This window comes from Triticum aestivum, chromosome 6B (genome assembly GCF_018294505.1).
Source record: "Triticum aestivum cultivar Chinese Spring chromosome 6B, IWGSC CS RefSeq v2.1, whole genome shotgun sequence".
Taxonomy (NCBI): Eukaryota; Viridiplantae; Streptophyta; class Magnoliopsida; order Poales; family Poaceae; genus Triticum; species Triticum aestivum.
In genome coordinates, this window is record NC_057810.1 from 209750040 (window position 1) to 209767477 (window position 17438).

Genomic DNA, 17438 nt, shown 5'->3' on the forward strand with positions numbered 1-17438 from the left:
AGAACGGGCAGCGGAGCATGCTCCCGTCTGGATCCAGCCGGAACCGAGGCGGGGCGGGAGGCAACGACGGCGGTGGACTCGAGCTTCTTGCAGCTTCCATGGAGTTCACCTGCGAGAACAGAGAGGGAGGGAGGTACTAGAGTGAGAAAGAGAAGAGGGACCAAGGGAGGAAGGGGAGAGGAGGAGAAGGGAAGCGAGGCCGGCCTGGGAGTTGAGGTCGCCGGCGGGCTGGGTCACCGGAGCGACGCGGGGTCGCGAGGCCGAGGCAGGGGGCTCGGGCAGAGGAGCAGATGCTCCTGGACGAGGGGAGGCGCAAGAGATCGGGTGCCGGGCGAGAGGCTGCTGATAATTTGGTCGGCACGGAAAACAGGGGAGGCGCTGGTTGGAGAGATGGATCTGGGAGGATCGAGGGGAGGAGGTGGTTGGCCCGGTGGATTTTTGGATCGGGAGCAATCCCAAGGAAGAGTTGTAGGTGGGTGGCGGCGGGGGAGGACAAACCTCCTAGATTCTAGGGTTTGGTCCAAATAGACTAGGGGTCTATATATATAGGGAAAGAGGGGAGTTTTTGGGTCATCTGATCGCGATCAAACGGCTCCGAAACAAAATAGGTTAGGAAGTGCAAACAAAGGACGGGAGATATTTTAGGGACGTTGGGGGGTGATCTGGATCCATCGGAAACGACAGACCGGTTCGGGTAAGTTTCGGACAAGGTTGCGGAGGTGGTGGGTGGCTGTGCAGAGAGGCTCAAACAGTCGGACAACAAATGAAAGGTTGGTCTCGAAAGGGATAACGAAGCCAAGGGGGAACGCGGCAACTACGAACGGATGCAAGCTTTAAAAACAAAGACAGCAACGAGTGCCGACGCAATGCAAATGATGCAATGATGAAATGCATGACATGAACAAAAAGCAAAACATAAGACAAAAACCCAACGACGGAGAAAATAACATATCGCATCTCCGGAAAAGGCAAGAGTTGGAGTTACGAATATGGAAAGTTGTATCCGGGGCGTTACAGTCTGGCAATTGTTTTAATTCAAACACAGGATCACCTTTAGGTGGAGGAAGACCTCCTAGAGTTTCAATAGGCAAATTGTGTTTAAGTAGAGGTGGCTGTTCAAAAAAGATTCTATCTATTTCATTTCTTTCATGCATATGCAAATCATTTTCATGGTCTAGCAAATATTGTTCCAAAGGATCAGTAGGAGGTATAGCAATAGAAGCAAGACCAATAATGTCATCCTTATTGGAAAATCTTTCTTATGAGGTTGTCTACTAAACTTGGAAAAATTAAATTCATGAGATTCATCAGCAAACCTAACACCGATTGTTTGTTTCATACAATCTATTCTGGCATTGACAGTGTTCAAGAAAGGTCTACCAAAGATAATGGGACAAAAGTAGTCTTGTGGGGAGCCAAGGACAGGAAAACAGTAGGGTATTTTATTTTCCCACACAAGACTTCAACATCTCTAAGAATCCCAATTCGTGAAATAGTATCTCTGTTGGCAACTTTAATAGTGACATCTATGTCTTCTATTTCAGCAGGTGCTATTTCATTCTTAATTTCTTCATATAAGGAAAAAAGAATAGCACTCACACTAGCACCTAGGTCACATAACCATGATAACAGTGATCTCCTATCTTAACTCAGACAACAGGCATGCCAACAACTAGTCTATGTTTATCCTTTTTATCAGGTTTAGCAATTCTAGAAGCTTCATCACAGAAGTAAATAACATGCTCATCAATATTATCGACTAAGAGATCTTTAATCATAGCAACACTAGGTTCAACTCCAATTTGTTCAGCTGGTTTGGGTGTTCCAATATAACTTTTGTTAACCACAATTGAAGCTTTATCATGTTCCTTCATCCTAATAGGGAAAGGTGGTTTTTCAATATAAGCAGTGGGAACAACTGGATCAACATTGTAAATGATAGTTTCTTCTTTAGCTTTTATCGGTTCTTTAACTTCTTCTTTAATAGGTGGGTGATATTTAAACCACTTCTCCTTAGGGAGATCAACATGTGTAGCAAAATATTCACAAAAGGAAGCTAATATCTCAGAGTGAAGTCCATATTTAGTGCTAAACTTTTGAAAAGCATTGGTATTCATAAAAGATATAACACAATCAAACTTAGGTTCAATACCTGACTCTTTACCTTCGTTGAGTTCCCAATCTTCAGAGTTGCATTTAATTCTTTCTAAAAGATCCCACCGGAATTCAACTGTCTTCTTCATAAAATAACCAGTACAAGAAGTACCGATCATGGATATTGATCATTACGAGAAAGCCGAGCATAAAAATTTTGAATAATAATTTCTCTCGAGAGCTCATGATTGGGGCATGAATATAACATTGACTTAAGACTCCTCCAAGCTAGAGCGATACTTTATCCTTCACGAGGCCAAAATTTATATATGTAATTCCGATCACGATCAACTAGATGCATAGGATATTTTTTTTATGAAATTCCAATTTCAACCGATTCCAGTTCCAAGATCCAATATCATCGCATAGCTTATACCATGCCAATGCTTTTCCCTTCAAAGGTAAATGGAAAACCTTCTTCTTAGATTCATATCCGGGCAAACTCGCAAGCTTAAAAAATTCACAAATTTCATCCACATATATCAAGTGCATATCAGGATGTTCGGTTCCATCTCCTGCATAAGGATTAGCTAGCAGTTGTTCTACCATACCCGAAGGAATTTCATAATCAATATTTTTAGTAGGTGCAGTAGGTTGAGGGGTAACTAATTGTGGTTCCGTTTAAGGTGAAGATACCCCGAACAAACCCCTCAAAGGATTGTTTTCCATAGTAGCAAGTGACAATAAATTTCAGCATGCAGTAATAATGTTTCCTTACCAATTTCCACTTACCAAGAGTGCTTCACTCCCCGACAATGGTGCCAGAAAATAGCCTTGATGACCCACGAGTATATGGGGTCAATCGTAGCCTTTTCCATAAGTAGGAGTGTCGAACCCAACAAGGAGCAGAAGGAAATGACAAGCGGTTTTCAGCAAGGTAATATCTGCAAGTGCTAAAATTGTAAGTAGCGGAGTAGTTTGATAGCAACATAATTTGTAACGAGCAAGTAACGATAGTAGTAAAAAATTGCAGCAAGGCAGCCCAATCCTTTTCAGGAAAAGGACAGGCCAAAATGGTCTCTTATGATAAGCAAAGTGTTCTTGAGGGTACACGGGAATTTTATCTAGTCACTTTCATCAGGTTGGCTTAATTTGTGTTTGCTACTTTGATAATTTGATATGTGGATAGACTGGTTCTTAGGTGTTGTTCTTACTTTAACAAACCTCCTACTTATTATTAACCCTCTCGCAAGCATCTGCAACTATGAGAAAAGTATTAAGAATAAATTCTAACCATAGCATTAAACTTTTGGTTCCAATCGGTCCCTTACGGAATAGCGCATAAACTGGGGTTTAAGCTTCTGTCACTCTCGCAACCAATCATCTAATAACTACTCTACAATGCATTCCCTTAGGCCCAAATATGGTGAAGTGTCATGTAGTCGACGTTCACATGACACCACTAAGGGAATCACAACATACATACCATCAAAATATCAAACACATATCAAGTTCACATGATTACTTGCCACATGATTTCTCCCGTGATGTCAAGAACGAAAGTAACTACTCACAAATGATAATCATGCTCAAGATCATAGGGGTATTAAATAGCATAATGGATCTGAACATATAATCTTCCACCAAATTAACCATATAGTAATCAAATACAAGATGTAATCAACACTACTAGTCACCCACAAGTACCAATCTATAGTTCCAGTACAAAGATTGAACACATGAGGTGAACTGGGGTTTGAGAGGAGTTGGTGTTGTTGAATATGTTGATGAAGATAGCCCTCCCCAAGATGGGAGAGTTGTTGGTGATGATGATGACGACGATTTCCCCCTCCGGGAAGGAAGTTCCCCCTGCGGAATCGGTCCACCGGAGGGCAAAAGTGCTCCTGCCCAAGTTCCGCCTCGAGATGGTGGCGCTTCATCCCGAAAGTCCTCTCCTTAATCATTTTCAGTCAAAATGACTTATATACCACAAGAGGGTCACCAGAGGTGGGCCGAGGAGGGCAGCACCTACCAGGGCGTGCCTGGGCCTCCTGGCGCACCCAGGTGGATTGTGCCCACCTGGTGTCCCCCCTCTGGTAATTATTTGCTCTAATATTTCTTAAATAATCCATAAAAAATCCTTGTGAAGTTTCAGCTCATTTGGAGTTGTGCAGAATAGGTAGCTTGATGTAGCCTTTTCAGGTCCAGATTGCCAGTTGCCAGAATTCTCCCCCTTTGTGTATACCTTGCATATTATGAGAGAAAAGGCATTAGAATTACTCCAAAAAGCATTATTATACAATAAAACAACATAAATAACAGTAGGAAAACATGATGCAAAATGGACATATCAAGTAACCACTTGAGCTAAAATTTGTCAAGGCAACATGTTTTTGACATATGAAGATGCTGAAAAAGTTTCATACCAATTGGACAAGCCAAAATAGTACTTGCTTCACAAACATCATCTCTGTCCAAAAACTTGCAATAGTTTTGGTGATAAAATGGCTTAAGGAAATGGTCCCAAATTTGGTGGAGAGAAGTTATATTGTTAGGATCATGATCTGGTAGTTTCTTTGAATTAATGGAGAAATATAAAATATACTTGCTTCACAACATGAAAATATTGCTAGAAACAAATATTTGAAGGTATGCTCATATAGATGTTGGGATGGAGCTGAAAATTGGAAGAGGGTGATGATATGAGCACATGACATGCACAATTTCAGCTCATTTGGATACTCCTAGCTAGTACTTCCTTCACAATGGCTTCTGTCTGACAGAAACTTTGAAAAATTGCTAAGGAAGATTGGCTAGGAAAATGAAGTTCATTTTTGGCATGAGGCAATGATTTGGATGTAAGATGATGCCCAAAAAGTTTGGGGGCAAACTAGATAAGATAAATGACACTTCCTTCACAAAGTGCCACTCTGGACAAAATGGAAGAATGAATATTGAAGGAATATTTTTGAACTGCTCAAGGAAAAGTTTGGGCATATTTAAGCAATATATGACCCAAAGAAGTTATGAGGATTATTTGGCAATTTTGTGAGTGACAAAAATATAGGTTGCTTAACAACCTAGGTCAGACAGGGTTATTCTTTTAATAAAAAAAGGAATATTCCTGAGAAAAAGAATTTAGAGATTGAGCTAAGATGGAAATGACATGGCCTAGGATAGGTTTGAGAATAATGAGTCACCTTGGAGGAGAAGAATTGAAGATTTCCCAGGTTGCAAGGCCACAGAACCACTCCAAAAATAAAACCAGGGCAAAAACCAAATAAATCAAAAGAAAAAGGAAAGGGCCAAAAACCAGGGTGTTACAAGGGAGTAGCTCTTTCTCTTTCTCTCTCTACTATCTGTCATGGGCCTCCCCTCTCACTCGAACTGTCTATACCGAGGGATTATATGGTCACTGTGTCAACGTATAGCTCTGTATATTGTTTAGTTAACCGGTCAACCAGCCCATAGGCTGCCTTGTCAGCTCATGTTCTCTATCTTCGTGTGCTGGCCCATGTGGCAGTGGGTGAAAATAAGTAAACTAGAGGCCCATCTGACACGTGGTGAAGTAGACAAAGTTGAAACCGCTCGGGGTAGCACCCCGCACGCTAGTACATTGAGGGCACACTTCTTCCGCGTGAAGGACACACTCGTGTACACTTCACCACTACGCGGCGGCATGCATAGAAGGACACACTGGAGCACACCCAACACACAATACACACCAGCACACATGTACACCAGCGGCGCGGCCGGCTGAGATGGACAGCGAGGCAGCCAACAAGCAGAGGCTGCTTGAGCCAAAACCACATCCGGCGAGCCTGGACTTCATCAGCAGCCTTCCCGACAACATGCTGCTCGTCACCATCGGCCTCCTCCCCACCAATTCTGTCGTGCGGACCACCCTGCTCTCCCGACAGGGGCGCCCCCTCTTACGCTGCATCCCCCTCAACCTCATTGTTGACAGCTGCCTCTGTGACGGGGATTGCAAACACATGGCTGCAATCTCCAAGATCCTTTAATCGCACTCTGGGCTAGCCAGACACCTTGACATCCGCATTCAGTACCAACTGCAAGGTCCAAGCCAAGTTCGACGAGTGGCTCTTATCCCCCACTCTAGATCAGCTCGAGGAGCTCAGGTTTGAAGCTGGACAATGTCACTCTCTGCCGTCGTCCGTGCTTTGCCTCACGCCAACGCTGCACCGCGCCTGCTTCAACTCCTGCTATTTTCCCCAGATGAATGTCGCGCCCGCCCTTCTTCTCCCTCAACTCAAGCAGCTCAACCTCTTCGACGTTGGCATCTCAAAGAAGGCTATGGAGCACTTGCTCCGCAGCTGTACTGCACTCGAGTACCTTTGTCTTCAGCAGATCCATGGGTTCATTAGCCTCCACATCACCTCGACGAATCTCTTATTGATTTATGTGTCTTGCTGGCCCCACAACAAGACATCAACTGGGAAGAGATCACTCCAGCTGTTCCAAGTTATGGTCATTGAGAATGCGCCTTTTGAGCGAGTCCTAGATCAGGGGGTCCTCAGGTGTCCGGACTATTTGATATGGGCCGGACTAATGGGCCATGAGGATAAAGCAGAAGAATTTCCCCCGTGTCTGGCTAGGACTCCTATATGCGTGGACGACAAGTTTGGTGTCCGGATATGTTATTTCCTTCCTCTGTAAACCAACTTTGTACAACCCTAGGCCCCTCCGGTGTGTTTATAAACTGGAGGATTTAGTCTATAGAGGCTATGAGAATAATCATAGGCTAGACAGTTATGGTTTAGCCATTACGATCTCGAGGTAGATCAACTCTTGTAACCCTTATACACATTAGATATAATCAAGCAGGACGTAGGGTTTTACCTCCTTTAAGAGGGCCTGAACCTGGGTAAACATTGTGTCCCTTACGTCCCCTATTACCATCGATCCTTAGACACACACCTTGGGACCCCCTACCCGAGATATGTCGGTTTTGACACCGACATTGGTGCTTTCATTGAGAGTTCCATTGTGCTGTCAACAGAAGAATCGATGGCTCACTTTGTCATCAATGATGATGTTGTTCCCAAGGAGACCTTTCTCCCTGGTAAATTCTTTGTGTTTGGCAGCTTCATGCTACATGCCAACTCGACCGGCCACCTTGAGCAGGTCGATAACTATGTCCCTAGTCACCAGATCAGGTTTGGAAGTTTGAACTACGTCGCTGATATCCGAGGAGACCTAATCTTTGAGGGTTTCATGGCCTCGACCGCTGCTCCCCGCCCATACGAAGGAGGCCCTTCATATCTACTATCAGATCCCGTCCAGGAGTCGACTCTCATGTCCGCCCTGGCCTTAGATCTGGAGCGGACCACTTTGTCTGAAGACGAGAGGGTGAACCCCGCTGGACTCTCTCCCATCAAGGAGCTTTTAGCCAGAAACCCAGATAAGATCACGCCATCGGCGGACCCGGACTCAAACAGGACTCTCCCCATCACCGGGGGGCAAACTCGCCCATGGACACCAACTCCGAACTCTCGAGGTATGCGTCCATCAGGACCGATCAAGTGGTTATCACCAGGCCCAGCTCCGTAGATCCTCAGACGACTACAAAGCTTTCGCTCTTAAATGAAAAGCTGGACTGAATACAATATCTCGCCATCACGGAAGTACCAACTCCGAACTACGCCCAACCTGAGCTGGGGGCTGAGAGTACGGAATTTTATGTCCCACCCACCACCCATTTAATAGCCACTATCGAGGATTAACCGACTACTAGACTATGCGTCCGGAGACATCGACGGCGTGGACGACAATGCCGGAGCCGAACCAGGTCAAAACCCTCCCATCATTGGGCGTTGGACGGCCACTTCCACTTACAATGTATACATGGTGGACAAGCCTGAGAAGAAGGACGATGATGGCACTCAAGATCCAGATGAGGATAATCCTGTCGATGAACCACCAAAACACCGGCGTCAGCGGCGTCGCTCACGATCGCGTCGGGCAAAGGAAAGCAATACTGGCACCGGCGATATTGACACTCCGGACAATGTCGAAGACCCCGACCACCCCATTGAGCCTGCGTTCGAGTGGGATGAAAGGGAAGAAGGTCAATACAGCCCTGTATACGCCGATCACGAGGATTTGAAAGACATTAACTACTTACCTGCCTCTGAAGAGGATGTTTGCCTCGGCAACGAATATTTGATCGTCCCAAAGGAACCCCTCAAACAAGAACACTTCAAGCAACAGCTCATCGCCACCACGCGAAGCCTGGAAAAGAAACAACGATAGCTTCAAGCCGAACAGGATATGCTCAACGACAAATGGACCAAGGTCCTGACTGCTGAAGATATAGCCTCGAGCGCCCGACAAAGAGCTACCCAAAATGTAGGCTACTACCACAATTCAACGACGAGGCCCTTGCGCCAATACCGTCAAAATACAATCAGGCTGATCGACCGGACGGACCACCATGTGGACGGGACAAAACGACTATTTATGCCGAACATCAACCTGCGCCTCCTCGCCATAGAGGCAAGGAGGCAGTGGCTTCGGACTACACGTATGACTTACGTCAGGACCTGTACAACAGAGCCGGCCAGACCAGATCAATATATGGATCAAGAGGACGTGCCCCAGCACGAGATGACGACCATCAAGCCTGGCACGACAAACATAACCAAGTCCGGGAATAGCACCAAACACAGATGTCATCTGAACTCCATCGCGTGTCGCCCGGTATAGAGGTGCGGCACACCCTATGTGGTTTACCGACGAGGTAATGCAGCACCAATTTCCGGAGGGGTTCAAACCTGTGAACATCGAGCAATACGATGGAAAGAAGGATCCCGTGGTATGGATTGAAGATTTCCTTCTCCACATTCACATGGCTCGCGAAGATGACCTCCACGCCATTAAATACCTCCCTCTAAAGCTGAAAGGACCAGCACGGCACTGGTTGAACAGCCTCCCAGAGAACTCCATTGGAAGTTGGGAAGATTTAGAGGATGCTTTTCGGGCTAACTTTCAGGGCACTTATGCCCGGCCACGGGATGCTGACGACCTGAGTCACATAATCCAGCAACCCAGAGAGTCAGCTCGTAAGCTTTGGAATTGGTTCTTAATTAAAAAGAACCAAATCATGGACTGTCGAGACTGCGAAGCCTTAGCGGCATTCAAACACAGTGTCTGTGACGAATGGCTCACCCGACACCTCGGGCAGGAGAAGCCGAAGACCATGGCAGCTCTTACTACACTTATGACCCGCTTTTGTGCGGGCGCAGATAGCTGGTTGGCTCATAGAAGAAATAGTACCAGCAACCCCGGCACTTCTGAGGCCAGGGATGGAAACAGGCCACGATGCAACAAAAACAAGCGTCGGAACAATAACAAAGAAACAGATGATACGGCAGTAAATGCCGGATTCAGTGGTTCCAAACCTGGTCAGTGGAAGAAGCCATTCAAGGGTAATAGAGACGGTCCATCAAACTTGGACAAAATATTAGAGAGACCTTGCTAGATTCATGGCACCCCTGACAAGCCCGCCAACCACACCAATAGAAATTGCTGGGTTTTCAAGCAGGCCCGTAAATAAAATACCAAACATGAGGGGAAAGGACCTCCAAGCAAGGATGATGAGGAGCCCCGCCAGCCGAACACTGGGGACAAAAGCAATTTCCCCCTGAGGTGAAAATGGTAAACATGATCTATGTTACCCACATCCCCAAGAGGGAGCGCAAATGCGCATTAAGGGACGTCTACGCCGTAGAGCATGTCGCCTCAAAATTCAACACATGGTCGGCTTGTCCGATCACCTTTGATCGCAGGGACCACCCAACCAGTATTCATCATGGAGGTTCGGCGGCCCTGTTACTCAATCCTATCATTGACGGATACCATCACAGTAGAGTCCTTATGGACGGCGGCAGCAGTCTCAATTTGATCTATCATGATAATGTCCGTAAGATGGGAATCGATCTGTCAAGAATCAAGCCTAGTAACACTACCTTTAAAGGAGTGATACCCGGCGTGGAGGCCCACGGCACGGTCTCCTTAACACTGGAAGTCATATTCGGCTCTCCAGACAATTTCTGAAGTGAAGAATTGATCTTCGACATCATCCCTTTTCACAGTGGTTATCATGCACTGCCTGGATGAACTTCTTTCGCCCGCTTTAATGCAGTCCCACACTATTCTTATCTGAAGCTTAAAATGCCTGGACCTCGTGGCGTCATCACAGTTAATGGGAATATGGAGCGCTCCCTTCGTACTGAGGAGCACACTGTGGCCCTAGCTGCCAAAGTATAGGGCATCTTCATCAAGCCACACAGCTCATCGGTCATCAAGACCCATGACACTGCTAAGCGAGTTTGATCCGCACTACAATGCGATAGTCCGGTGGAGCCAGAGCTCGAATAGCAGTTTAGCCTCCGCCGATCGCCCCATAAGGTTGCGGCATATGTATCGTGTGTACATAACTCCGCACTCAAAATACCTTGTGCAGCGCCGGAGGCACACTACGGAAAACGTCCATAGTACGGCTTGACCCTATTTCGACCTCATACATCTTTTTTTTCTTCCACCACAGGTTTGTTAAGAAACCTACCTGATCTATGGTCGAACAGGGGCTCTTTTCCAGGTCCCTCTTTCTAGCGAACGACCATCATACTCCTCCTCTACAAGGATGAATCACCAAGGAGAAACAGCGCAGACATGCAGTAGGGCATCATTGGGATCTTCACACCACTACTTTCAGGCGTTGTGTAAACGTTTCCCTTGTGCAAATTTTTGGCATGTAAAATGGCCTCGATATTCATGGCATTATCTGTAATAACACGGCTCAACGTATTAATCAGAGTTGATCACCACTTGTGTTTGGCATGCACTTTATTTTTATGTTATCATCTGTATTTCCTCTCTACTTCACACTGCCACATGTGCTTTAGTCCGGCATTAACACCGAGGGCTATATTCGGCCCTGCACATTTCAAGACCGAACACCTATAGGGTAATCTTCGGTGTCCCACATATAGCATTATATGCATCGGCTCCGAATCATGTCTTTGGTCTATAGTTGGGTTTCCCGGCTCCTGTGCTTACCACCTTACGTTCTGTTCGTTCGGCTAAGGTATTAAAGGGAGAACTATTGCGATTGTATTTCTGGTTTATCCGGTCAAGTACCTTAGTAGAGAAAGCCGAAATCTGACTGTCATGATAGGCGGGAGCTAGTCGGCAATTTGGTGACTCAGTATTATACTACAAATCGTTAGTGATTCACCCCGTGTTATACGAGGGGCTGGTCTTCATCCGGCCGCGTGGGAAAGGCACCATAGTCCAGATAGCTGCACACGCACAAGGGGCAAGTTCTTAGCTCCACAGTCAAACTCCTATGGTTAAGTGAAAGTAATAAAGCCGCTTAGTCCGGTTGCCTGGTTCACCCTGTGGACACCTCCTTTACGGACCAAGACATTGGATAAAGTGTGGTCATGCATTTTGTCGAACACCCCTATAGCATCTACATGGGGGCTGAAGCCGACAACTGGAAACTTTCAGAAATAGAAGAATAAACGGCCGCACGGGAGGAAAAAACGCTTGAAACAAAAGGCGCAAACATAGATATATAATAGCATGGGTGCATCACATAGTTTTTACAACCCAAACACACTTAATAAAATATTACGTCCTTAGAACATTAACCCTCTACCATCCGGGCTCCTTCTAGGACGTCATTGAAGTACCTCTATGGCTTCCGATGATATTTGCCTTGGGGCAGGCCTGCGGTTACCACTTCGGTGGCCTTCATCTTTTCCCACTGCATCTTAACATGTTCGAAAGCCATCCGGGCAAGCTCTATGCAGGCCGATCGCTTCACAGGGTCAATCTGAGGTCACGCAGCAACAAGCCGCTTCACCAAACTGAAGTAGTTGCTGGGAATTGGCTCGGCCGACCATAGGTGGACTGTTAGGTCCTTCATGGCCAAGTATGCCACCCTATGCAGCTCCGTCAGCTGCTTCATCTGGTCGTTCAGAGGTATCGGGTGCTCTGGCGCGAGAAATTGCGACTAGAACAGCTTCTCGGATGAGTTCCCCTCCTGGGCTTGGAAAAATTGTGCGGCATCAGCGGCACTCTTTGAAAGATCCACAAATGCGTCTGGAGAACTCCACACTCGTGTGAGCAAAGCGTACCTCTGACCACCAAAGATACTTTGCAAAAGAAAGGCCTTAGCAGCCACTATCTACTTCGCCTGGTGGATCTCTTCACGAGCGCTCCGGGACTCGCTTCACGCCTCTTTGGCATCATGAAGAGCCTTGGCAAGTTCGGATGACTGGGCCGAAGTCTTCTCCTCCAAAGTCTCGCACTTGTTGATGGCATCCATCAGCTCTTGCTCGACTTCGGCCACCTGAGCTTCATGTTGGCGGCAGGCAGCCTACTCGATCTTCAGTTCTGCAGCCACTTTGTCAGCGGCTGCCTTATTCGCCTCCGCCTCTTTTTTGGCCTGGGCAAGGGCGCCTTTGAGGGTCTCGACCTCGGTTGCACCAACTATGCTCATAATCAAAGCATTACATGAGTTAACCTCTAAATAAACATATCACTTCTGATATACAACTAAGTTTTTAACATTATACGTGTACCTTGCGTTTCGTCAAACCGCTTATTAACGCGGTCGATTTTTCCATCTGCCACCTGAAGCTTCCGATTGAGTTTGGAAACTTCAAAACTGGCAGGCCTCGGGTAGGGGGTCCCAAACTATGCGTCTAAGGCTAATGGTAATAGGAGGTGGGGGACACGATGTTTACCCAGGTTCGGGCCCTCTCTATGGAGGTAATACTCTACTTCCTGCTTGATTGATCTTGATGAATATGAGTATTACAAGAGTTGATCTACCACGAGATCGTAATTGATAAACCCTAGAAGCTAGCCTATGATTATGATAGTTGTTGTCTCTACAGACTAAACCCTCCGGTTTATATAGACACCGGAGGGGGCTAGGGTTACACAAAGTCGGTTACAGAGAAAGGAATCTACATATCCAAATCGCCAAGCTTGCCTTCCACGCAAAGGAGAGTCCCATCCGGACACGGGAAGAAGTCTTTGGTCTTGTATCTTCATAGCCCAACAGTCCAGCCCATACCAATAGTCCGACTGTATGAGGACCCCCTAATCCAGGACTCCCTCAGTAGTCCCCGAACCATGCTTCAATGACGATGAGTCCAGCGCACAGATTGTCTTCGGCATTGTAAGGCGGGTTCCTTCTCTGAATACTTCAAAGTACCTGTCTTAAAGAGCAGTGTCCAGCTTTTCATTTAATGTCGCTCTCATTGGCACCTTCATGATTTCAGATTCCACGTGTCGAGCGAATATGAGAGTTCGGGGCATTTTTGCACTTGCGACCCTGACCATGTAAGAAAGTTGTCTTATTTAAAGAGATGGGGATTCTCAGATCCAGTCCACACCCAGCGCAGAATCCTCGGAGCTTGCCAGCAAAAACTATCCCAACATGGCTAGCGTTCCCAGCTCCTCCTTCCACCCTCACGACCCCAACCAGGGTGATTGGGAAAAATGTTCCATATCCCACGAGCAGCTAGTGAAGCTACAGATACAAGGATTCCTTCCCCCCGCAGATCTAATCCCCGTTCGAGCCGGATTGGCTTCCTTCAACGATGGGGAACAGGTGGAGGGTTTCCCCAACCCATCCAGGGGGGAACGAGTATGCTTCGTTCCCTATTTATTGAGGGGTGTCGGATTTCCAATCCATCCATTCCTTCGAGGTCTTCTGGAGTATTATGGCCTCCAACTGCACAATTTCACTCCTGCCTCCCCCTGCACATCGCGGGTTATGTTGCTCTTTGCGAGCTATTTTTGGGTTGTGAGGCCCATTTTGGATTATGGAAGAAGATGTTTTGCCTCGTCCCTCGTAATCAAGAGGGTTCCATATTTCAAGTAGGCGGAGCCAACATATGGCGCATCGCCAGGACCGGATACCTGTCCGACACGCCGAGGAAAACATCCAAAGAGTGGCCTTCCGAATGGTTCTACATTGAGGACGTCTCCCTTCCTGACCCAATCCGAATGGGTCTTCCTGAATTTTCAAGTGCTCCATTGAAGAAGCGCCTCAGCTGGCGTCCCCGGAGCCTCGGGGAGGAAGATAGCACGGAGGTCCATCAACTGATGAGTAAGATAAGGATGCTCGCTCAATCCTGATTGTCAATAGTCGAGGTTATTGCGATATCCATAATGCGAGGAGTTCAACCACTCCAATACCAAGGGCATCCTATGTGGCATTTCAACAGAGAAGAGGACGCCACCTGATGTGGTCGGAAGGGTCCGGACACTGCCGCCGCTTTGGCGAAAATACTGTCCGGATTATACAAAGGGGAGAAGGAGGAGTTCATCCGCACTAAGCCCAGAGATGGATTTTCTATGTACAATCCTCCCAGCTGGGTGAGTTTCCATCCACTACTCTACTCCATTTACTCCCTGGGTCCCTTTCCATAAATGTTAATTAGTCCATTTGTAACAGGAATGGCGAAAAATCACCAAGGAGATCCACAGCCCCGCACCACAGCCAGAGGACCACAACCGGGCCTTGGACCCCGGATTCGAAGAGGATCCGGTTATATTCATAGAGCTCGTGGAAGGGGTGTTCTACCAGGCGAGCCATGACGGCACAGAAGTGGCCATCACCACTGACTATCCCAGTCTTCTCCCTGCCTCACATGTAAGTAGTCAGGAGACTTATCCTTCAAAACGAATTTCTTCGTTCTACCTCACCCACCGCACTATCTTATGCTTTAAAGGGGAGGCGCTCGGCGTGCCATGCCGCACCTGAGGCGACTCGCAAGAAAGCGGCGCTTATGCCGGGCAGGCGTTCGAAGAGGAAGGAAAATAGAAGTATGGCCGAGCCTTCATCAAAGAGGTATGGTTTCAAATATGCTCTATGGTTGTCATCTTGAAGCATGACGATATTTGTTGTGTTGTTATCAGGAAAAACATTTGCCGGACAATATCTAGGGATCCTGCCGGTCATGGTGCTACTAACCGGATTCTGGACCCAGTCTCAAGGACCGAGGCTAACGCGGAAGTGACACCGGATTGTCCTTCTACGGAGGATTTGGATAAAGTATCTGTCACAAACTCTGAAGTGGAAAGCGCCATGAATCATCAGCGTCGGCGTGCCGCACTTTATGACCCTGGCTTTTCAGAAGAGGCGTTCAATGCCTTCAACTCGGGTGATGCGTACATCTGAGCTGCTCGTGATGGGCTTGCTAGGGCCACCAATCAGTATTTAAAAGATATGCGGGTAAGTGCCGCATTTTTGTACAAGCCTGATAATCATATACCAGTAGCCCCCGAGATTTCAAACAGTTAGTAAAACTGATTTAAGGATCATTGTATAACCAGGTGCTCACAGAGAAGAACAGCATGTTGTCTCAAGAGCTAAAAAATTGTCAGGCCCAGCTGGCTGCTGCTACCGCCAAATTGGAGAAATCCAAGAAGGCAGTGTCTGGTAATGGTCCCCTCTATCGAGAAAACATAATCATATACCAGAATTATTAACGCAGGGGCACATTTTGTGGCACATTCGTCAGATCCTCTGAGAGAGGTACCGGAAGTCGCATAAGCAGGAGGTCCAGGAGCTCAAAGGCAACTGGCCACGGGTGAACGCATACTGACATGGGTCAGGGATGACTAGAACAAACTCCAGGATGCCAACACCAAGCTAGGCGTGGAACTAAAAGATGTTCGGGCCCAGCTAGTCGACTCCGTGAAAGAAAATAAGAGGCTACGAGGCGGCATATTTAGTATGTGTTCAAACTTACCTTTACATAGTTCAGCAAGGAAAAGAACTGACAGAGTTATGTCTATAGGTATGCTGACCAGCCGTCCCGAAGAGGATATGCCCGGATCTTCGGGCGATCTGCTACAAGAGCTATCGCAAATGCACGAGAGATCTCGGCAGATGATGCAAAGTATTGCCAAGGCTTTATGGCCATCCGATTCCCCTCAAGGAAGTATGGAGGGGCTTGTACAGCTGCTTAAGGGAGCGCTGCGGCGCTTCCGATTATGGAAGATATCAGTTTGCTGGGAAGGTGCGCGAGAGGCCAGGGCCATGGTGAAGACACGGTATACCAAGATCGACCCAAATCACATGGCCCGGGTCGGCCCTTTAGGGTCAGATGGAAAAGAAATTCCTGTTAGTTTGGTATATAACTAGGTACAAGTAGCCGCCAAGTATTCCCAACAGGATTGTAGGTTAGATAGCCTATTGGATGGCATAGAAGAAGATTTTTTTGAGTCTAAGTGACTATGTACTTCAATTAACAAATTATGTCTCTAGCTGAATTATAAATGTCATGGCATACCTTTTCACTTCAACCTCTGGACCCAAGGGTGCGCAGTGCTTCTGAATACCCGCTCAGTAATATATACCGGGGTATGCATGGAAACCAGGCGTAGGGGTCATAGTTGCTTGAACAGACAAGTATTCGGCTAGCTATGTTATATTACATTTTGATCGTAATTAAGATCTTCCAGAGGGAATAGTTCTGTTAAGGGTTCCTTTCCCTGGATCGACATGCGTTTGACGTGCACGACCAGGCTGTGATTGAAAAAATCACAGCATACTTAACATCTGGGGGTTCATAGTGTAATGAGTAAAGAACATCTTTAGTCCGCCGACCGAATATTCCCTTAAGAACGCTAGCTTTCGGCTTCACCCAGTCTGAGGTACATGTCCGGATAACCCGGCAGTAACAATCGCAGAGGTGCTCCCTTTATGCCCTAGCCGAACTAATGGGAACGTAGGGCATAAGCACGGGAGCCAGGCAACCCAGCTTGGCCAAAACTTAAGTCATATCGATGCATATAATGGCAAAGAAAAGGTACATACGCAGAAAAAACACATATGTGGTGAGCTTGGTGCTCGAATAATAATAGTAATAATAATAAGCTTTTGTACAAGAAGCCCCCAGGTATACTTGATGTACAAATTTTAGAATATGTGCGTCGAAGATGTACGGTTTAGCCGCACAAAAGCTTTAAGGCTTAGAAAGAAAGAAAGAGGTGAAAAGAGAGGAAAATAAATATTGGAAATCATAATAGGGGGTAATGAAGATGAACGAAGAGTCCGGCGCTAGGCATAGAATCTTCGGAGTCTGGCCGCGTTCCATGGGTTCGGCTCTAGGAGATTATCTGACGCACCACACAAGCGGTACACTCCTCCGGTGAGGACTTCGTCAATGATGAAGGGACCCTCCCACTTGGGCTGGAGTTTGTCCTTTTTCTTCTCCGGTAAGCGTAGAACGAGTTCACCAACATTATAAGACTTGGCCCGTACTTCTCTGATTTGATATCTACGAGCA